At 38.9% G+C, this 24,382-nt stretch overlaps 1 protein-coding gene across 3 annotated transcripts in view; it reads right to left on the reverse strand.

Moving 5' to 3' along the window:
- LOC101162257 (liprin-beta-1) overlaps nt 1–24,382 on the reverse strand; it is a 147,337-nt gene that overhangs the window by 35,627 nt on the left and 87,328 nt on the right. For all 3 annotated transcript variants that reach the window (XM_020714232.3, XM_078941955.1, XM_078941956.1), the window contains one exon: nt 23,251–23,356. The gene's annotated coding sequence lies outside the window, so the exon portion shown is untranslated. The remainder of the gene's footprint in view (nt 1–23,250; nt 23,357–24,382) is intronic.

Raw genomic sequence — 24,382 nt, forward strand, 5'->3', positions numbered from 1 at the left:
TCATAACTGTGGGAATCACGCCAAATCCTAACCTTGGTTTTAACTCATAAGAACCCGGACCCATTTTTTCTTAAAAATAAAATGTGTATTTTACCACAAACCTAGTGGACCACAGAATCCATTTCTGATATTTTTTACTGTGACACTGATGTCACCATAGGTTCTTATGGGTAAATATCTATTCTAACTTTGTTATTTATGTCTAATCCTAACCAAAGATGTGAAGGTTTAATCTCAACTGCATTTTTTAGTTTCAGCTCTCGCAATTAAAGTCATTTAATAAAAAAAAGGGATATTATCTGTTGGTTAGACAATACACAAGCTTATTAATTTATCAAAAATAAAGGGTTTTTCTTCTTAAAGTTGAATAACAATAAAGTGTGAAAGGTCCTTTGTCTCTGACTGTTCTATTTGAGGCTGCATCAACATTTTCTTGGATTACAGTTTGACTAGTTTTGACATATTAATTAAATTCCCAAACTTGTCATGAATTATGATGACTATGAAACCATTTGAATCTGTTATGCTGGTATTGAATATGTAGCTGTTTTAAACTTATAAAATACATTTTACTTTGTAAACCTTTGCCAAGTTTATCTATTTGAAGGGTTTAAATAATTCTAATTGACATATTTAGAAGAGGTGATTACATAGGTGTGTAGCAGAATGGAAATACTCCTACCTCACATACTTTAAACTGTATATAACAACAATCAGTGAGTCATATGCATTAAAGTGTGGAAACAAAACCATAGACATGAACTATGACTGTTCACTCTAACCCATGTTTGCCTCAAAGGTTGTGTTTTTGATCATGATTGCGAATCTGAAAGTGATTCAACTCAGACAATCGACTCAAGACTTGTTGTTTATCTGCAGACCAATCCACATCCAGTACCGTTTCTGCTCGTCTAATTGTTGTTTTCACCTGGGAAAGTTTGGAGTTCGTCACAAAACCATGAGTCACGGCAGAGCTGTGATTCACCCTCTCATTCTTAGAGACTCAGCAGCAAACAGGATAGCGTCTTATCATGAAAGACGTCACGGGTCACCCAAGAAGCAGCAAAGTAGAAGGAACACAATTTCACAGAGTTTTGTGGCAAATCAGATTGGTTTTTCAGAGAAAAATCTTGTTCTCTAAACTTACCTCAAAGGCTTTTTGACTTGAAAAACAAGCATCCCCCCATTTCCACCTGACAAGGGAAAACAGATGCTTCTCCTGGTAGGATGGACGGTTTACTCCTTGAGGAGTGTTTAGTCCTGTCAGTGATGTGGATATTAGTGTTGCTATACAATCTGCATTGGTTATTAATTTGTATCCCACATGAGAGAATTGTGTCTAGTTCTGCTAAAGCCTTTGACCGGTCAGAGTATATGGAGTGATATTTCTGCCACCACGTTGCACACAAAACTTTCTAAGTTGCAAATGAAAATATTAAATATTTGTTTTTCAATTATTTTTCATTTTCATTGCCTTTTTTTTTTGCTTTCAAAAATTTTTTGTGTTTGCAAAACACAGGTTTTCACATGCGTTGTGTCAAATCTCGCTTTTTTCCTATCTTTGATTTTGCTGACTACTCTGAGCGCGACTTAGTGTGAAATAACGGCCACAGCCAAAAAAGTTTTCCCATGCGTTGTGTGTCATCTCATTTTTTTTCTATCCTTGATTTTGCTGACATTAGTTCCAGTTTGACGTGACAAAGCCGCCATCAAACAGCTGCTGATTGGTCCAGATTCTAGCCAATCAAATCGACGTATTTATCTAACATGCTACCAAGCCTCAGAAACTGAACCAGTTCTTTTTACCCTCGATTATGTCTCTTTGAATGAAGACGTTTTCATTTTTTATCATTTTAACAATAATTCATACTTTCTTTCTCTTTTAGCATTGATTAATTTTTATTAAGTAAGATTTGTGAATTTGTGTCTGAGGATCTCCTGAAACTATAAAGTTTATCTGCTGACATTGAATCAACAGGTCTGGGTCTGATCTGTGAATCCCGCAGAGCAAATTATTGGTAAAAAATGTGATTTTCTTTAAGATCTGTTTGTTAAAATAAGACAATAAAAGATTTAAAGCACATTATTTTATGCTGCACAAGTGTTTTGGAATAGATCAACAGCAGTAGTAAGCAAAAGAATGATAGCTCACCACAGTAAACTCAATGTATTTAGCAGAAGAAGCATTTTTAACATTTATGTTCATTTTCACAGTGTCTTATGTTTTAGAACTCGTGTTTGTCCAAAGTTTTAAAAAAATTACTTATGGAAAAATGCTATTTTCTCTTAATATTTCAACATTTATTGATTAAAATAAAACAATAGTACAGATCCAAATCTTAAAAAGTGTTACTTCCTGCTGGACGGAGTCGGAGCTCAGACGTTTTTTTCTGCTGCAGACATTTTAAACATGTTGGTCTCTACACTGACATAAATAAACACAAAACTTGGTTTTATTTTAGCTGCTTTGTCGCTCCGTTTGGGTTTTACTCTGAGAGAAACTGGCCAGAATGATTGAAAACAGCAGAACCCGTTAGAACAGAACCAACAAAAAATCCATCACTGCCTCCAAGCACCATCAATATAAGACAGAGACACCTGATTGGTTAGAATCTGGACCAATCAGCAGGCTGGTTGATGGCAGCGTTGTCACGCTAAACTGGAACTAATGTCAGCAATCAAAGATAGGAAAAAAGCGAGATATGACACACACGCAAGTGAAAACATGTGTTTTGCAAATGCAAAAAGTTTGTGAAAGCAAAAAAAAATTCAAAGCAAAAGAAAAAAAATTTGAAAGCAAAATGAAAATATATATAATACAATTGAAAAACAAATATTTAATGTTTTCACTTGTGACTCAGAAAGTTTTGTGTGCAACGTGGTGGCAGAAATGTCACTCCATAAGAATATCTTAAAAGTAACCTCTGAAATAGGCATCTCAGTTACTCACGCACACACATATTCACACACCGAACACTGTCGCCAACCTAAAAGCACCAGGAGCAATGTGGGGGTTCAATGTCTTCCCCACGGACAGTACATCACTGGACAAAGAGAGTGTGACATCTTGGGTATTGGCAAGAGTCTGGTGATAAAATACGTATCACGATCACCCCCAAGACTGTAAGGAAAGACATTTTCAGTATCTTTTTAAAGAGTATGACTTAGAAAAAACTCTACCTGAATATTAATACACCTTTCATTGTAATAAAATGGTCAAATTCATTTTATTTAATGATCACAACGATTAAAAATAGCAACTGATTGCTGATTGGATAATGATATCCAGTATTGCTTCATGTCAAATAAGTTTTGGTTGAAATGATGGACAAATGTCAACATCATTACTTTTGTTTTCCAAAACAATTTTTCGTTTTTGTTATGTTTTGGTTTGTGGGGTTTTGTTTTCTAAAATGTGAAAAATACACTGTTTTTTCTGTTTTTACTGTCGTTGTGACCTTTAAAATGTTTCGAGTAATTTGTTGATATGATTTGCACTTCAGGGCCACCGTACAGTCACGACCAAAAGTTTTGAGAATGACACAAATATTAGTATATTCATATTGCTATAATACACTTAGGCATGAACTTTTCCGGTTTCCAATATTTATGTAATTTTCAAAACTTTTGGCAACGACTGTAGTTTACTCCCCCGTGTACGAGAATCCCGCCACCTGAAAAAACACATTATTAACTCAGTTAACACAGATACATTATTAACAGTGAATACGGCTACAGAAGGGGCTTCAGTAGCCCGGGGGCATCGATGCAGAATATAATACGCTTAGTTTTCCTTTTTTGCTTACACATCCTGTAAAAACATAAAACCATCAAACAGAGAATATGACTCCACGCCATGTTTTTATTATATACACATCGTTGACATCATCATTGTCTGCAATGACAATATATACAGTTTTGGTTTTGGACGGCATTCTTTCATTTTACAGCGCTGTGATTCAGTCTGGAGGGACGATCTCTCCATTGTCGAGGAAACATGATTTTTGTGAGAACACGGGTGTTGTTTAAATGGTTCAGACAGTCGTAAAGGAGGCAAACCTGAGCGGGGGCTCAACTAATTCAAATTTTCTTGTCTGTTGCAATGTTGGGGACAAGAGGAAGTGATATTAGATTCACGCAGGCGGAGTACCGGTACACATCGAGTAGTGACAATTCGTTTGACGCAGAAGACTGCAGGCCGCTCCCACTGCAACACTTCCTGACAACACACTAAGATTATGGATTTCAGCACATTTATCGGCACATTTCATTCCATCTGCAGTCCTTTTGCTTGTAACTGTATGCATGACATTTAGGAAAGAACTCCCCAACATGACCAAAATGACAGAAAACACGGCCGAGCACAATAGGACAATAAAAAAAACAACAGATTTATCAGCGGAAAAAACAATATGAATCTTTTGGGTTTACGTGTTGAAAGAATGGGATGAACCAGCTGCAACAGATGGTTAGTTAGTTGGAAATTTCCGGGTGGAAAGTTTGGAAAAAGTGCAAGCACAAATCTGGCACATGATTGGACGAGCCATCTGTTTTATCACAGTGTAACACATGCTGGTTTCAAATAATCATGGTAACTCAGTGAAGCGAAGACAAAAATCTACCAATGCTGAACAAGTTTCTTTTGTAAAGAGTTTTTTTTTGTTGAAAAAAATACTTTTTCAAACGTCCCTTTAACTAATAATAAAAAAAGTCTGACAAACATAATCAAATGATGTTTAGGACTTAAAACACTCATGACGTAGAGGATCGAGACATGTTTTCTATGCATTCATGCAGAAAAAAGCAGCAATAAACTCACAAGCTCACGATTAAAGAAACCTCTGGAAACCAGATCGCTGTTTCCTGCTCTTAAACCTCAATTAATTGCAGGTTAATTGAACAGTTTTCAGAGATATAAGCATCTGTTTGGTTTATTTTACGCTGTGGAGCATGGGGAAACCTAGCAACAGGCAGAGCGCTCACATAATTGAGGTACAGATGACAAGTGACACAACTCTACATGCTAACGCACCGCTTGGGGCTCTGGGTTGAATAGACAGAACAGGGAGTGCCGTGCAGCACAGTGACGTGCGCACATCCTTTATTTTGAAACCGACAGAAAGACCCAGATGAGCTCAGTTTGGGGGCTGCAAACGTCTTCAGATGGAAACTATTTTTTGTGACTGCGTGGGTTGGAAGATCACGGAAGAGCTAACATGTTTGATGAGAAAGGCACACAGATGATTCATCTATTTTTCCAGTTATTAGGCAATGGGCATCCATTCAGGACCTTTTGTTCGTTTGTGTACAGAAGCTTTTATTGTTCTTCTTCTTCTTAGGAAAATAAACATGAAAGAAACCAGTTCCAGTATTCTTGATGTTTTTTTCACATAAACACATAAAAATAGTCTTTTGGTGTTTTAACGTTTTCTTGTGGCATTTTTCTGATGGAGGACATGGCTAGAGAAAATTGAAATATATTGCATTTCTGAGTATTTTAGTGTTTAAATTGTTGTGTATCAGAAGCAGATGACTCAATGACTGGCTTAAAACGGCACAGCTGGACATCTCCAATAGTGTTTGCCATTTTTGTTGCACCGGTAATGTTAGATTGTGAGTGTTTGAGGGGTTGTAAGGTAGTGGGAAAGCGTGTAAACAGAGAGCTCTCAGCAATAAGGAGGGGAAGGGCTGCTCCGTGCCAAAAGTCCCATCCACAACTCAGAGTGGAGTAGACAAGAGAATACTTTATTGAAATCCATGTGGAGAACTTCAGAGGTGAATTTCTAATGAACTACGGCCGCTCCGCAGAAAGCATGCGGCAGAAAATGATAAGTTTTTTAGATTTTGGCTAGCCATGGGCCTAAAATGGCATAATTCCTATTAAAAGACCACTTTGAACACTTTGGAAATAGATCCAAAGATGATCAGAGTTTCTTCATTTTTGTTTTCTTTATTAACTGCAAAAAGAGCACTTTTCTGTGCGTGTTTTGTGTTTGTTACATTTTATTGCTTATCTAAAAAACTTCTAAAAATATTTGCATCGATATTCAACACTAACTTTCAGTATTGCATAACTGCACAAAGCCCTTTCTCTTTGTGTCAAAGCCAGCTGATTTACGTCGATTACATAAATTCTTCACTACTGTTACGTGTTGCATATCAGCGCAAAGCTACATTTCTCGGCTTCGGAAACAATTGGAATAATGTTAATTGCATAAATGGTTGAAAAGTTATAAAGGTGAAAAGAAAGTCAACACTGGAGCTAAAGTTCCAACATTCAAGAGTAAAAGCATTTTGGTTGAAAAAGTCAATTTTTCCTCTGATCCATATTCTGATAGCCGATCAACCTTCCACACCTGGATTTCACTCAGGGGTGTCAGACTCCAGGACTCGACGATCGGCATCATTATAGAAATTCTGTCTCTTCTGATTAGCTGGATCAGGTGTGTTTAGCCAATAAAGAGCTTTGATGGCAGGTTAGCTGGAAAACATGTAAGACGTCGGCCTTTGAGGCCTGGAGTTCAACACATAACTGCTGCAACAAGCTCTGCCGTTACCCCGCAACCTAAGTAAGTTTGAAAAATAAGGCATTAAGGGAATCTGGGCTGCGTGGACAAACCTGCACACACCAAGAAATCCTCACAAAGAAGACTGTGAGCGGGGGTGGGGGCACGAAAAGTAAAAACTTATTTTCATCTTTATCCAATTCAATCAATTAGCTGCAGCCTGATGCTGTGGAGGCGGATGATGCGATATCTGTGCTTCAGTCTCAGAAGAGACAACATAGCAGGTTACACCAGCATCTCCCTCCTTCTCCGACTGATGAGATGTGGCGTTTCTGTCAGAAATCTAATTTTGTCAGTATTGAGGCCCCCCCCCCTCTCCGCTGACTGTCCCGACTACAGGAGATCACATTACAGCTTCTTCTTGAAAAATTTGTCCTTCCAGAGATGACAGACCTCGCATTTTTTCGTCTGCGTGTTCGCCGTGGTCATGTGGGAAAGCAGAATTACATTTTTCTTGGAATCACTCAGCTGTAACGGCTGGTGGCAGATGTAATCCAACTTTTTAAAGACCTCATATCTTGTGTCAAGTTCCTGCAATCTGAGCACTTGGACTGGAATGTAATCATTTAATGGGACTTCTAAAGTGTATAGGATGAATGCAGTTTAAAAAAACATTGATTTAAGACAGCTAAATTCCTGCTTGTATGGAGGACTGTCTGTAACAAACGACTGTTTAAGTTTTTAAAATGCAAAAAACAAAGTAAGAAAGTGAAAAGTACAAGTTTTTTTATGTCCTACAAGAAGCGTCCTTCGCTTCACAGCAAGATGACCCTGGTTTGAATCCCGGCTGGGTCCTTTCTGTGTGGCGTTACTACATTCTCCTTGTGGGTCTTCTCCAAACACTCCTGTTTCCACCCACATTCCAAAAACAGGCTTTCAAAGTGTGGATGTGATTTGGTGGCCCCATGACAAACAGGTGACCTGTTTAGGGTGTACCCTGCCTTTGTCCAACAATAGGTGGGTTGGCTCCAGCAACCCTGTGACTCTGAAACGGATTCAGCATGTCCTAAAAATAGAGGGATGGAGGAAGGGTTTTCATCTTGAAAGTTGTGTACCACCAACACATTAATCACTTTTATTTTTTAGGTATGAAAAACACAAAACAAACATCTATATTTTTAAAAGCATAACTTGGTTCATGAACCCGCTAAACTTGTGACCAGTAACATAAAAACAAAAAACTGTTTTTTTTGTTTGTTTTTTTACTTAGTTGACCATGTCATCAGCTGTTGTTGTGTCCATCGACTCAAGAAACTCCGCTATGACGGTCTCTTCAGCACCTCTAAGAGTTTTCCAATTTCTGTATGTGTGCCTTTATTAATAGTGACCGAAAATACAATAAATAACTGGATTCCTTAATATGGCGCCCAAGTCTCCTCAGAGATGTTGTATCTGTAATCATAGTCCTCCAGACTCATGTTGGCAAAGGTCAACTGCTTTTTGGGAACAAGACCTCCACAGCCTTCAGCATTTTTCAATAAATTCATCATCTGAAAATGGTTTGGATGTTTGCTCCAACTTGTCTGCAACCAGGTGTCCATCACTGCTCCATCATTGACGTCACGCTGCAGTAAATGCAGACGGTTGTTTTTTCAGTCCAGCTTTTAGTTGGTAAATCTTCTCTTTTCTTAACTGCAAATGGTGAAACTTTTCTCATTGTCTTATTGTCTCATAGTGGTGCTGAATATTATATTCTTTGAGCAATGCCACCTGTTGATGACACAACAAGCACGCAGGTTTTGCATTCAACTTTGTAAACAAATAAAACTTTGTCCATTTTTCCTGGAAAGCTCAGCACTTCACATCAACCCTTTTTTCCTTTTTGACAACATCTTGGTCATTAGGGTATCACCAATGATCATTCTTATAACAATGTAACAGCAGTGGGGCTTGCGAGGAACCAAACTACATCTTATTCAGATACAGAGCCGTTAGGTTTCACTTTTGGCAGGTGCAAAGATATGCTGTTTCACCTGTTTTGCTTATCCTTTACTCCCCCTAGTGGCGAAATTGCGCATTTCGGTTATTTCATTAAAAAATCATAACTTGCCACAGGAATGGACTAGAAACGTGCTTGTTTTTTAAACATTCTTATAATTTTTAGTCTTCATGACTGGGCAGGATTGAACCATCTGGCGGGCCACCCCTGGACACCCCTGCTCTAGACTGTCACTACTAGTGCATGTGCCTACAGTTAAAAGAGGTTTGGTCATTGTTAATAGAATGTGATAGAAAACCTTTGATGTACCCAACCAAACATATCTTGTCTCGAACTGTTTTTTCTTTTCTCCGGCTATTTTTATTTTATTTTACCCTTTTTTTTAAACTTATTTACTTATGTTTATATTTTTTTCTTTTTCCCATATTGCTGGGATAAAGGGGCTGGCTCTCCTCTTTGCTTGTTTGCTTTTGATTATGTCCTTTTATGTACTGTCTTGTTTTGTATGTGGTTATTGACAAAAATGTAAAAATAAAACTTTGAAAAAAAAAAAAAGAGGTTTGGTGCAAATCTCGTTAAGTTTTTTCCAGACTTTTCCTTTCACAGCTCTATTCCGATTATTAAAATATTTGGTGTGATAATTCCGGTTTTGCTTCAACCACGATTATTAATTTCTCTTTCAAGATCAGTTGGCACTTCCCTTAATTAAAAGAAATGCAATCCACAACCAATCAGTCCCTGATTGGTCCAAGTTTGACCCGGTTTAACTGTCACCGTGCGTTTTGTACGTAGAACCTGAAAACGGTTGTAGAAACTTGCATAGTGAACACAAGAGTTTTGAACACAGTAGCCTGAAATGAGCATATACATGTGTTTACGTAGACTTTTCATTAATGGTGGTCGCTTGAACACGTGTTGCAGAGAACGGTGTGAATGCAGCTTCAGGAACTGACACAGAGTCGTCCAGAGGGATGCAAATTTCTCCTCTTTGTTCCCTAAAGTGGTTAACTACGCCCTGTAGGAAATCTCCCTGTATGGATCAATGGATTTGAAATCTGCTCCAAATCTATCCTTGTTTACTTAAAGTCAAAAAATCCATATGAGCATACATTTTTTTAGTTTTACAAAACCCCATTTTACTACACATGAAAACACCAAACAAACGTCTATTTTTGTCAAGGAATGTTAATTTTTTTTTTAAAGATTTAGGCAGTTTTTCTGTTTTGGACCAAAAAGGGTTTTAGAGTAATATTTCAAAAATACAAAAATATATTTAAGACACATTCTCTTCTTGACAATTGTTGTTTTTCTTTGTTCTGCTGGATCAAAGTGGCTTATTGTCCTGTATATTGAAAATTTTGACTTTTTTGCATTTTATTTCTCTCAAATATTAAGTCATTTTTTTTCATCTGCTACCAAAAAAAGGATGAGGGCTGCTTTCAAAACTCATTCATATGGAAACAGCTTTATGAAAGCGAGGCTTAATTGAACAGCCTTGGAGTTCCTTCATGACAATTGGTCAGAATTTAGTTATACTTGTTGAACCCATCTGTATTTGGAAGAATATAAAATGAAAACCTTTTGATTCAGAAAGACTTTAGCAGAAGAAAACGTAGACGTTTTCAGGTTCTACGTACAAAACGCACGGTGACAGTTAAACCGGGTCGAACTTCAAAGCAGAAACATCGGTGTCAGTTTTAAGGAAGTCCTTTCACGACACGACAGAGATGCACTTTAAAATACTAAAAGAGAGGAAACAGATCCTCGGAAGTGACAAACTTTAAGACTTTTTCCTCTGGGATGCTTGATAAAAACAACCCATATGAAATAGTGATTGCATTGTGGCTAAAAGGTTGTACTGAACAGCAGCAGACAAAAGAAAATGTTCGATATTAGTAAAACATTTTTTTATATAAAAGCTGAGTAAATGGGCAAAAAATACAAACTGGAAAACAGGCTGTTCTGAGGCTGCATCCACTCAGGCAAAATTAGGAGTGATTACATAAACAAAACTAATGTGTTTTTGTTGTTGCTTACTTTGGGCTTTTTTCAGTGAAAATACACAACTCAGTGGCCTAGTGGAGGAGCGACTGACCTGACACTGAGTTTGACAGGCCTCATTTGAGTCATTTCTTCTTTAATTCATTGATAGCATTAAAAGGTTAGATGAGTTGACAGAAGATGATTCCTCAACGTGACTGCATTTCTTTGTTGGTCCTGTATTATGTATCCATGCCTTCTTCCATGCTGGATTACTGTCATTCTCTTTATTTTGGAGTTAGCCAGTTATTTCTCTCGTGTCTCCAGCTGGTCCAGATGATTTTTCGTAGTTCTTGAATTTTGCCGTTTTTTGAGTACATTTCTGTCTGGAGATTTCTCCAAAACTTTCCGGATTTTATTGCACAGGACAATGAAACATAACATCAAAGAAAAGGTTAACTAAACACAAATCAGAAGCTGTGGAATGACAACAAACACAAATGAACAATGACTAAATCACCACAGCTGCAGTAAATATATCATGAAGCCCAAAGGTAGATCACTCTTTCAAAGGGTTCCTCTCTGACTGATTCCTCTGACATTAATCGCCTTTTAAACCTCTGACTTTGTGGGAGTGCAAAGGTCATTTCCAACTAGAAGACCCCAAATCCCAGAAACATGCATTAATTGCTGCTTCAGTGAAGATTCCTGCTCAGATTTAAATGTCTCTGACACCCCACCATAGTATCAGGCTTGAAAGGGGGATTTACTTCTCCTTATCTCTCCTGTGTTTCAGCCTGTGGAATGTGAAAGACTCCTGACTGAAAAAGTTCTGGGTCATTTAAGCTCGGTGTGACATCGGCCCAAATGCACCTGTTCACATTCCGTTGCCATGGTAACTGTGTCTTCACAAACCGGTCCACTGGTGATTGTCACAGCCGATTGCTCATTTGGTTGGTTGCTTTGGAAAAACGCAAAAAAAAAAAAAAAGAAACACCCATGGCGTCTTGAATAAACAAAACACCATCGGAGCTTTGCACTCACCCATCCGAATCCCTGGATACGTGTGCTCAGGTTACTTTCAAATGGAAGTGATTGGGAGCAACAGCGGCTCAGTCCTGAAGTGAAAGATCAGGCAAACTGACAGTGGGGGGTCAGCAGATACTGAGATCCACAGAGGCTCGCATCTTTCTGCAAAATCAATAACTACAGATCTCCAAACATCAGGTGACCTTTAGATTTGCTCATGAAAAGTGTGGAGAGATTCATTGGAAAGGTTTCCATGGCTGAGCAGTTGCATCACAGCCACATACCACTAAGTTCAGTGCAAACATTCGGACACAGAGTTGTGAAGCATGCCGCCACGAGAATCTAGAAACACGGAGACACTGGAGCAAAGAATCATGATTCTCCATCAAACAATCTGATGGATGAGGTCAGATTTGGTGTTTTCTTTTGGAGAACAGTTTTTGTCTGACTGCACTGTTCCATGAGTAAAGTTTGATGGAAGGAATTCATGGTGATTTTTTGAGTATTTGAGTGCTGACCATTGACTCTTTAAAAGAACTGGAGTGAGTGAGTGTGACATCATCTACAATAGATAACTTACTTTCGGCTCCAACAAAGTGAAGTCACTTCAGTCACCATTTTTTGCCACATGGTCACTGTCATGTCGGTGCTAGATGTCGTCAGTACGCAGTGACTGGTCCAAATTGGTCTGAGTCATCGTTTCCATGGCAACCATTCTTTCCAATCAGAAATGAACTTGTTGGCCACATCCCTATCACTTGGGGATGCCACAACTGTTGGAGGAGTCACTCAGTCCAGTTCTCGTATACAGTCCAAGATTAAACCATAACCATAAGTATGAAAGTAGTGAAATAAGTATGATAGTATGAAACTTAAATTCTTAAACACTTAAATTCATATATAGGCAGATGATTAATATTTTTGGCAACATTGTGTATTAATTTGGTCATCCCAGACTCTAAAAGATTTGTAAGAGCAAAACAACAATTCTTTGTGGGACTTCTATCACATTCTGTAAGAGGTTATCATTCCAGATGTGCCAGTATTGCAGCGCTGCAACATGGTGACTAGTCAGATTTTCTTCTGTAAGCAGTGAGAAGACAGAATAAAACAGAGTCTGAGTATAAACTGTCAGTAAATAAGATTAAAGTGTGGTTGTCGCCATGAATCCCTGCTGTAATAATCCTGTTATAAATCTCCTGCAGGCGAAGCTCTCTCAGAATGACAAGAGATAAACCTATGCATGCAGTAAACGCCGCCCTTTCCTTCTATTGTGATATGGTTACATAACATCTGCAGGGGGCACGCTGCTATTATTAACTGTGACAGAAAAAAACTTGTTTCTCCCAAAAACATTGTTAAAATTTAGAACACAAAAGGGAGTGACGCGTCCTCTAAACATCCTCTGACTTTTGTTGTTACATAAATGTATGATCAACTGGCTGGGTATAATTGTTGAGTAGATCATTTATCAACATAGAAATTAGGTTACAATTGATCAAAAACAAAACAAAACCATCTTTTCAAGTTTACAGTGATGTATTGGTTAATTTGGTTGAGTGGTTTTACTTGGGCGGTTGATCTCCAGCCTCGCCGCCTGTCCCAGTGTCCCTGGGCTAAATGTTGAATCTTCATGTTTTGAGATATGAGGAATTGCAATTACCTAGTGCTTTATTGCGTCTATATAAACAGTTGTATAGATGTGTTTTTATCTCCTGAGGACTGCGGGTCAAAGAATTAACAAAAAGCAATAACGTTTTTGTTCTGTTGTGCATAAACAATCGTATAATTTTGTATTTTATTGGAGCTAAAAGTGTTGATAACATTAACTCGATTGTTATTCAGTCAAATCTCCTTTATATCACCTAAAATTAAATAAACACAATAATATTTTGTTTCCTAAAGAAACGTATTTTTTTCTAAAGAAACAGAGAGGGAGGAAAGTAAAGTATTCCCTATTATTTCTATCATAATTTTAAATATTCTCAGCGTGGGATTCTACACTATGGACTATAACCTCACCAGACCCTTTATTAAGTACACCTAGCTAGTACCGGGTTGGACCCCCTTTTACTAATCTCCCGTTCCTCCACATCCCAAAGGTTTTCTATTGGGTTAAGATCTGGTGACTGTGGAGACCATTTGAGTCCAGAGAACTCCACGTAATGTTGAAGAAACCAGTCCAGTCTTTATGACATGGCGCCTTATCCTGCTGGAAGTAGCCATCAGAAGATGGAACACTGTGGTCATAAAGGAATGGTCATGGTCAGAAACAATACTCTGGTAGGCTGTGATGTTGTAACCATACTCAGTTGGTACTAAGGCGCCCAAAGTATGCCAATAAAATATTTCCACACCATTATACCACCAGCCTGAACCATTGATAGAAGACAGGATGGATCCATGCTTTCATGTTTTTAATGCCAAAATCTAGAACATAAATGTTTCTGAGGTTTTCGTTTTTTATTATTATACAAACCTTTCCAAGAAAGGATTTGGACCTAATGTCAAGTTCTTTTGAAAATGTTGTAACATGTGCCAGCAGCACTTAAAGCAGCCAAAATCAACCTGTCAAAGTCTTTCAGATCATCAGATGGGTTCAGATTGAAGAAATGTACCAAATGTCCCCGGGGTGCTGGCTTCCTGGGCCCGGCGGTGCTCTCTCCGCGCGGTGGGGGGGTTCACATTACATCTGAGCCGGGGGTGTTCGTGTCCCTGGGGGGTGGGTTCTGGTCCTTGCTCCTGAGTGCTGGGCCCCGCCAAATTTCCAACTGTGGCCGAGCCTGGTCGGGCCATATTTACAACACCCCTTGTGGGCCCTCTTTTTTCCCCGGGGTTCCCCCCTCCTGGGCGGGGGCGGCGGGCCCCTGCCTCGCTCCTCCCTGGACCAACCGTGGGCCGGGCGGATGGCTGCCTGGGGTGCGGAGTGGGTCTCCCTTGGGGGGTCCTGGCCCATACCTGGGGTTGGGGCGGGGGGATGCCCGGAACTCCTGGGTGGTGGTGGGGTGCTCGTCTGGGGCTGTGGGCGTCCTTCTCCGGTGGGGCCCTGCGTTGGGTTCTCCCGGCGCGGCGGGGGGGCTGCTCTCCTGGTTGGGCTGGGGCGGCGCCCTCTTTCCCTCCGTGCCTCCCTGCTCTCTGGCTCTGGGGGCCTTGCGGCGGCCCTGCTGGCCCTGGCCTGGGTGGCGGGCTTGGTCGCCCGGGCGGCGGTTGTTCCCTGCCGGTTCCCGTGTGGTGTTGGGGGGAATCCGGCTGCCGCTGCTGGTGCGGTGGGGGTCTTCGGGTGGGGATGGCTGGGCACTCTCCCTCCTTCTTTTCACGTTCCACCATCCATTTTAGAAGAACATAAACACTCACCTGAGCACAGGTGTTAGCTCAACAGACTGAATAACTGAAATATTTCACACTAGTTGGTTTTAAGGCATAAGTATGCGTGTGAACACTATCTGTTTTGTGTACATGTCGACAGGTGGACATTTTTGCAACTAACAGGTGTGTTTATAACATTTGAGTGTGTGTGTGGACAGGCTCCGCCCTTTTTTGTTTTTGTTTTTTTTTTTTACATTTGAACCTTACCATAATGATTAACAACCAGTAAACTTGTTGCTTTATGCTGCTTCATGGTCTTATCCCCCTTCCCCTCCTATTATCACCCCCTACCCCCCCTCTCTCTAACGTCCCTCTTTCTTCTTCCCCTCTTTCCTTTTCCGTCCGGTCCAACACCAAAGATTTTCAGACATGTTTGAAATTAATAAAGTTTGGCCTCAATTACAAAAGGGGTTTATTCAGACATACCTTTGGTTTGTCTGAAGATTAATAACCCCTCTTGTTAAAGTAAAATATGTCCAACCCAAGAGGCCCTCAGCTCTCATCTGTCTGCCTAGCTGTTGGACAGGACAAGTTAAAAAAAAAAAAAAAAAAAAAAAAAAAAAAAAAAAAAGAAATGTACCAAACATGTGAAGGAGCAGCATTTTTACAAGACGCAATTTGTTAGATACAAATGTGATGTCTTCATTGTCAAACAGGTTTGTGGAAACTCAAAAAATCGTATTTTGCTTCTCTTGCAGTGATATTTTCCTTGGGACATTTTATAGACTGCAAAAGAGTAGCTGAAATACTAGCTAAAAGTAAAAAAAACACTGTTTGTCAACATCTTAGGGGTCACACTGGAGGTTTTTGAGAACATAAACAATTAAAGGCTGTTCAAGTGATTCCTGTTGTAAATCAGAAATACAACTATCTCTTCAAAAGGTTTTTTTAATCTTAGTAGTTGACGATTTCTGTTCATTCTTTTATCATTTCATCAACACAGAATAATTTTATTTCGATAAAGTTCAAAATGTCTGTATTATTAACTGACGTCGGACGACTCTGACAAAGGCCGCAGATGTACGTCGATGCATGTCAGGTATGTGAAAAAACACAACCTGTCTGATAATGTAAGAACCTAAAAAGTCACAGGATAATTTTACTACTGGGGAAATTTAAGCCAACAGGTATCAATGAAACTGAAAAATAGGAGAAAACAGTTTGGTTTATTTAGGTTACCTTACACAATTAGCCTGTGTTTTGAGAGTACAATGTTGTTTAAGGTCAACGTTAGTAAAAAAAAGTCACTTCATGTTAGGTAGAAGCCATGAAAAGACCCTAGATTCTAGCAAAACACACAGAAAGGTCAGCCTTCATCTGGACGGCTAACGCCTCCTGAAGTCACTGCTGCCTTTGAAGAAACAGGACTCGCTTTATGATGTTTAATTCAAAAGTTTAAAAAAAAAAGTTTTATTTGACAGAACTGCAGAAAGCTTCATTTTCCACCTCTCAAGGCAGGCTCTTAAAGTAATCTGTGAAGTAATAGAGCCGTTAGTTATGGACTGTTAAAATACTAATTGTTCACCTGTTACAGTGAGAGGATTTCTTATGGTTTCATGCTTATTTTCAGATTTTAATTTAGGTTTTTGTGGGGGCAGTGAAACCTGAAATAGCTTTTTTTTTTTTTACCAAGTGCCAGTGAGCTGATGCAAAATACTTAAATTATAATCTAATCCCAGTTTGAAATCAGTATTGGTTGCCATGACTACACTTTTTCACTTAAATTACAGGTGGACCAGCTGGTATTTGACTTATACACAGACTGGCTTACTACTGTCATTATTTAAAAAAAAAAAGCTAACTTGTAAAAATATTAAGGTGGTATTTACTCTAACCCCCATTGCACAGAGACATGGACAAGCAGGGAGGGGGGGGGGCAACATAAAGGAAAGACTTTATATTATTAGTTGTGCGGAATTAAAAGAAACAACAGCAGAATGACTCCTGTTGTACTAAAGGTCATGTAGAATAGTAGTAGTGCTTTATAAATATAGATGGAACTACACTAACACAATTTATTGTGAACATTGATACACAACATGCATGCAAACAGACTACTGAACCTAATTTTTGCTCATGAAACTGTCTTTTATTAAATACTTGTACAGTAAAGAATTAGTTTACCTTCAAGTGGCGTAAGCGAAGAAAATAAACTGCATCCACTGCATCCTGATTTGTAAATTGCCATCTTTTACATACCAAAACACACGATGGAACATAGAAGACACATTGGATTTTATGGAATGAATCAGTGTGCAGGATTTTTTTGCTAAATTGAAATAAGGAAACTTCACACCAACAATGGGAGAGAATTTTGTGCAGTCATACTTGCAAAAACTGCACATTTGGCTTTGAGAGTAACCTAGCCCAAAGCTTTAGCATCTATTAGAAAAAATAGGATGTCCAGACAAAAAAGACACTAATTCCTACAAATGTGGTGTTTAAATTTTGCTATTTTTTTAAATTATTACATGCTAATCACATTTCTTTTTTACTATTGCAAAGCTTGAACTTCGACAGAGATTCTGATTAAAACTGAATAAATAATCTTGACTTTGGTGCAAATTTTAGTTTTAGCAATTTTAGTTTCTTTTCCAACAGCTTCACGGTTTAATCATGAATTGTAAATTCATAACTGGTACCATTCAGGCCACAGATGACGTATAATAAAATCACACTTCCCAAAAGACCTAATGAAATATTATTCAATGATTGTTTCCAGTTGTGTAGAATGCTTTTACTGCAATCTCACTCTGGTTAAATCAGAGCCATATTTCTGTCTTTAAACTTTTAAGGAATAGTCTTCCTGCCCCGTGGCTGATTCACGTGTGAAGGTTCATTGCAAGGGATTGGTACTGATGGATGAGGGTTGAGCCGGTGACTCACATCGTCTTACCATTCTATAAAAATAGCAGGCAGCAGCGTCTGACACAGAGTGGGGGTCAGCAGCACTTTTACTCAGTTATGCTTTAAAGTGTCGGCCTCCGGTTCACTGTGTCAGCCCTGAGGCAGCCTGTCGGTGTCTGTTGAAGCTTCCCTTTAGCTTTTCCCCTTGTAGCAGCTTTGTAGTGAAACACAGAGCAAATCAGGGGAACAGTGTTTTCACATTTTATCCATGGTATCTGAATGTTTATTCAAATAGTCTACAGTTTAACTTTGCTCAATATTTTATTGCTACTTCCTACGAATGACAAGCTAAGGATATTTAAAAATATAGTAGAAATAATGGGGAATACTTTATGTTCCTCCCTCTCTGTTTCTTTAGAATAAAAAACATTTCTTTAGAAAAACAAAAGATGATTGTGTTTATTTAATTTTAAGTGATTTAAAGGAGATTTGACTAAGTAACAATTGAGTTAATGTTATCTTAATGTTGCTTTTAGCTCCAATAAAATGCAAAATTATACAAAATTAACAAATATTTGATTACATTGTTTGAAATCCTAAATCTGATCAAATTATAAAACAGTGGTCTAAAAAGGAGTTGGGTCTTAGGGGTCATCCAGCCTTAATTACAAAGCCTCTTTACTTGTTCCTATTAATTAAAATCAGTTTTAAACCGCTCTATACTTTCCTTTTGTGATTTTATGTAAAGTTTTACTTGGATGTGATATGAATGATCCCGGTGATGGTCAGAGGGGCCGTAGGCGCGAACTGGCAGCCACGCCTCTTTAAGTCTGCCTCAGAGCAGCTGTGGCTACAACAGTAGCTACCATCACCAAGTATCAATGATGAGTGAATGAATAATGGACACACATTTTTAAGAACTTTGAGAGTCTGGAAAAGCGCAGATAAATCCACTCTATTATTATTATTATAAATTACAGAATCATTAAAAAGGCTTAATTACACAAACCGTTAGAGTCTGTTCATTATGTTTGAAGCCTAAATTTGGATTTGGTCAATGTTTGTGAGCTCAACATTAACCCTATATAATCATTAGTATCGTTTTGACACATTTCTGAGTCCTCTATCGCATCAGCATGTTTCAAACTTTCCTCAAAAACCCATTGCACATAAATCGGTCCATGTTTTCTGCCCTGTGGTTCATCATCATTCCACTAGGGGCAGTAGAAGGACTTTACCTGCTTATATCAAAATCCTTAAAATCTCTGAAATGCTTTTGGTGGCAAAAGTTTTACTAATATTTTAAAACTTTATGGTAAGAAAACCTCATCTATTGTTATTCATTTTTAAATGACTACTTGCTGTATTGAGAGAGTGCAGAATTAGTTGATAATGAATTCTTTATTATACCGTTACATGTTCAATTTAAGACTGCTGGTAAATATGGTATTTTTTTCCTGAAGCTATATGTCAATATTTTTGCATCTTAAACTTATCAAATCCCCCAACTGATCATAGTTGAAACTATACTTCATTGTGAAAATGATTTCGTTTTTTTTATTTTTATTTCATCAAAGGGTTTAAAAAACATCTTAAATCTATAAAAAGAAGAAATTTCTGTCAAATCTTTGATATGATTGGCGTTACAGTGTTAGAACTTGAGTTTGTAATCAAAGTTTCTCCCATGTTCCATGCCAGTCCACCAACTGGTTGATCTTAAGTACAGACAGGATGTAGAAGACTACAAAACATCAGGATGAAACTCAAGAAATTCTGGGAAACACACAGATAATTGATATTTATTGAATGAGTCATCAATGGGAAAACTTTTAAGGAGTGAATTTAACTACTGTTCAGTCAACGCTTACATATCCTTCACTCAGAAGAAAAAAACTCAAAAAAGGTAATTGTTTATGAGTTAAAAGTTATTGCTTTTTCAAAATATATAAATGAGTTGAACTCGAGCAGAACGTTTTAATCATTGGAGTCGTTATTGCTCATTTTTCCTATCGTTTATAATTGAAGCTTGTCTTAATTTGCTTAATTTGCTGAAGTGTGCATGAAGAAAATACAGCCTCACATCTCACCGTGCAAAATGTTTCAAACATGTCAAAACGGGAATTTACGCCTTGCTTCAGTTAATGGGATTCCACCAAAGCCCTGCATGCTCACTCGTATTTCTGCTTGCCTGCAATTACCCTCTAACCTCGGGAAAGTAATTGATTGCTGGTATTCCCAGGCGGATGGTGTAATCCAGAGCCGCTGTGGTATCACCTATTCATGGATGAGGAGTGATACAGTTGAGATGTTGGTGTGAAAGCGGGGCAGATGTAAGGGGTTGTAGGGTACGTCTACTGTGGGTAAAAAGCCGAACTTGTCTCATTTCAGATTCAAACTCACTCGAAAGGGCTAGCTGGTGGGGTTTATGACAGGTATGAAAAAGATTATGTGGGGGGGGGGTATCATTCCTCAAACAAGCATCCAAGTGCTTTGCACCATTTTAAAGTCAGATTAGGATGAAAAGAATGCGCTATCAACAAAGACTGAGAGCGTGTCATCTATAATCTGTTATAAATCACAACATTTCGAAGGAAAATTTGACATAAAAGCACTGAAAATAATAAAGAAGCAACATCCATCTTCCACCAATCTTGTGAGAACAGATGAACCTGGCTGGACTCCAGGAAAACCTCATTTGTCAGTTCTTCTGTTGCAAAAGGGCATTCAAAGGTCACATATAGAGCTGAAAGTCAGCGTAACAGCTGTTATGAAAGAAGACAAATGCAACGGATGAAAATATCAGCTCAAAAAACCGACCGAGGTAAAGATGACGAGAAAATAACAGCTCATCATTATTTTCTTATGCCCAGGTACACAAGCTCCCTGTTCGGACCAAGGCGCGAACGGTTGACTGGTAATTGCAAATTGTCTGTAGGAGTGAAGACTAGAGTGCCTTATTGTCTATAGTGTTATGTGGTCAGTCCAACTCTGCTCTAATGACAGTTGGGAAAAACTCCACAGTTTTATGGCACAGAAAAAGCAACAACTTTTAAGCAGATAAAGGGGATTTTGTTGTATCCTGTTTAATTTAAAAAATACTACTTAAATTAAAGCAGCAAGGGCCGTTGTATGGCCTGCAGGTGCTACTTGCAGCCCCCTTTTCACTCACCATTTCTGGCAGAGGAGCCGCTACCACCCCAGGTAACGCTTCACTGACACTCCCCACCCCACGCACCAAATTCTGTTGGTTTTATCTCCATATCAACCATTTTATGTTTGGGTCATCTGGGAATGACAAACTCGTCTATGTAAGTTTTAGAAGAATCAGCAAAAGTAATCTTTTGGATTTCCTTGGCAACTGGGGTTTTTAGTTAACCACGCCCACATTCCCAACATGGTCATATTGTATGTTATATCAATTCATTCAGCTTGAGCCAGGGAATCGTGTATTAAATCTTCACAATACTCTGGCAAAAATGTGCAAACAAGAAAGGAACGCCACTTCTGCGAGCTCACCAACTGAATGCTGTTAAAATTCTGGAAACATAAAAACCAAGTATCTTCCCAATGATCCTCAAAGAGTTAGGAGGTAATGATGGAAATCCCTAAGATAAGTTTAAATTTGTAGCTGGTACTAGAGGTGCCCCCCCCCCCCCCCCCCCCCCGAAATTTAAGATGGTTGCCTGTTCCCAAGGTCAAAGGTCAATAAATCTTCAGTGATGGTTGTAGACCTAAGAGCAGACCATCAGGTTTCTTGAAAGGTTTTTTTTCCCCCCCATGATGTGCTAAAATGTGAAAATGGCTGCCAAAAAGAGAATTTTGCCCTCATTCATTTTTGTGACAGTTTTGCCTGAAGTCTTTTTTTTTTTCAGTGCGTGTGCCATTTACTATGTCAAAAATTCATTTTCATCGGGTACTAGAAATGTTGGTGAGTTTTTGAGCATTTGGCGGGGGCCAAATTCTTTGCTCAAATGCGTTGTAAGACATAACTAGAAGTGTAAACATGTTTCCAAAATGATGTTTTTGCAGCCGGGTTGAGTGTGTCTTTGTGTAGTGCAAACTGTTTATGTCTGTTGAGGCTTTTTCCTTTCCTTGAAGGGCTTTTTGTACCATTTTTAGTGTTGTTGTCCGTCATTATGAAAACAATGTGGTCCGTGCATTACATGACTACTGCGAGCCATAATGAACAATTTTTGTACCCCCTAACACCATGGTGATCAAACGAATGGGTGTTTAATCCAGCTTGCTTAACCTCCCTTCATGTTATTGTTTATTTGGTTCGTTAAGAATGGTAGATGAAGTGTTTAACAAGTGCAACTGTGAATAACAAGATCAACGTGTTAAGCAGAGAACACGGCACATGGATTCAACAAAGACAAGTGATGCACCATTTAAAAGTACGCGGAGAGAAAGGCCTTGCAGGGATGTGGTGGACTCCTGGTCTTTGAAGTCAGCTTTGTTACCAAACAGCAAAAGCTCCTGACACCAGAGCAAATAAAAAGCCTACAGTCATTTATTTAAGAAGCATATTCAGCTTCTCTGCACCATTTATTAGTCAGATTAGAATAAAAAAAAACATACTAAACACATGGTCTGAGGACATAAGAGCACCCACTGAAAATATCCCGCTCACCTACAGGTTTGAACTCGTGATCCTGCAATGTGATCACAAGAGGCATGTGGGCTTCAATTGTTTTAAAGTGCCCACAAAAAAATGAGATAAATGCGTATAAACAGAACCCCACGTCGTGTTCACCACTTCTTTTGAACTGATGTGCATTTGTGAGTGTTTTCGAGCTAAAAGGGCCGTTTGTTTGAACCAGTTTTGACTGTGAAGAGCAGCAAATAGTCACAATTTAAACCGATCCATGCTGGCTCTGAACACGACCCCCTTAACCTTTGAAAAAAAAAAATAATCCTACAGTTTGAGCATCAAACTCCTGATTGAGCTGCGTTTGCATCTAGATGAAACACATTCTGCAAACGAAAAAGACATGTTTTTAATATGTCAAATATGTCCATTATTGCTTTTCCATCACTCACTCAATCCAGCTCTCATATACAGTATATAAAGAGAAAAAGTAGGAATTATCTCCTTTCCAGAAGATTTTTTGTTTTATCAGTATTAACTGGGTTAGCGACCACAAACCTTTATTACTGACACTTTCAGTTATGACGACAATTGTTGAAGCCCAACTTGAATTCAGTGATTAGGTGTGTTCTAACAGTTTTGTACAAAAAGAAAAGAAAGTGAATATAAATTCAATTGTGTAAAATTTAAGTCACAACCATGATTGACCAACTGGATTTCTTGGTGAATTTTCAGTACAGAGTCTACCCCTCCAGGTCTGCTGGGGCTTGGGACCTTGTCACAACTGATTGCTTGCATTCATAATTACACCCTGTTTATTTCTGTCATTCCCTTTAGCTCTGGATAGAAACTTATGTAACCCAACCCGTGATGCGTGATCATCGGCAGTGCTGTCGCTGTGGAAAACATCAATTTTCTCCATTGGTTCTCACCTTGCCCTTTCTGATGACGCCGGTCTTTTCCTTTCTTCTCTCTCCGCTGTGTGTTCCTGCCTGTATGAGCAAACAGTGGGGGTCCTCCACCACTGCAGCTACCTCTCTGCCAAACAGAAGAAAACAGAGTTTGAATCTCACACTTAGTGAAACACGCTGCTCAAAGACAGAATTTACAGCCGTCACTGTAGGTATCAAATTAAAAAAGTTGCAGAACTGTGTTTTTAAACACGTTTTTCAGTTTCATTGCTTTTTTTTGAAGATGTTTTACCAAAACCTTTTTAAGGTTTCATCCTAAATGGTCTAAAGTGGAAGTGGATTTTAAAGAAGTTTGTCAGGAGCATGCCAAACTGCACTCAGTGCATGATATCCTGCTGCACTTCACTGCACATGAGGGGCGGGAAATCTATTAACCTTTCAGGGAGCAGGACTGCCGCCCAGCCTGCTGGGGGGGAACGGGGGGGGGGGGGGGGGGGGCAGCAAATGCATGTGTATTTAAAGGTTAGAGGACATGTAAAGTAATAAAGCAGAGATACAGCAGAGACCTGGAAGAAGGGAGGGTTTGCATGCCCTGATGTCCGGACACAAATGCACACAGCATGTACGCGTGTTCACTCAACGTTTATTTAGAGCTTTGCACCAAAAAGAGAGAAATATCTTTATCTCTTGACCTTCATTGGCTAATCTGTCAGAAAGTTAAATGTATGTGTCGTTCTGGACAAAGAGAAAGATGAAAAATCCTTTTAAAGTGAAACTGAAGCCTTGGTAAAAAGTTGGAGTCCAACTGCATGGGGTATTTGTGGACGAGTGGAACGCATTGCCTCAGAACAGCATCATGAGGCTATTGATGATCATGAGACGTTATTATCTTTATTATTCTCTTAAGCCTTAGTCACATGAGGGAGTTAAAGAGAGGAGTGGCCACATCTTAAGAGGAGCACAGGTGTGTCTTGTAGCTCTCATGAGGCTTGTGCGTCCACCTCAGGAAAACGGAACGTACCATTGTCTCTGCCAATCAGCTGATTTGCGTTAATCACATATGGAGTTAAGGTCAGAGCAAAGCAGGCTTTGATGCAGACATCTTAGAATAGTAAAGAAAATGTCCAGACTAAAACGAGAAGGGGGTAGGGTG

This window comes from Oryzias latipes, chromosome 23 (assembly GCF_053564925.1).
Source record: "Oryzias latipes strain Hd-rR chromosome 23, Olatipes_Hd-rR_3.1".
NCBI classification, from domain to species: domain Eukaryota; kingdom Metazoa; phylum Chordata; class Actinopteri; order Beloniformes; family Adrianichthyidae; genus Oryzias; species Oryzias latipes.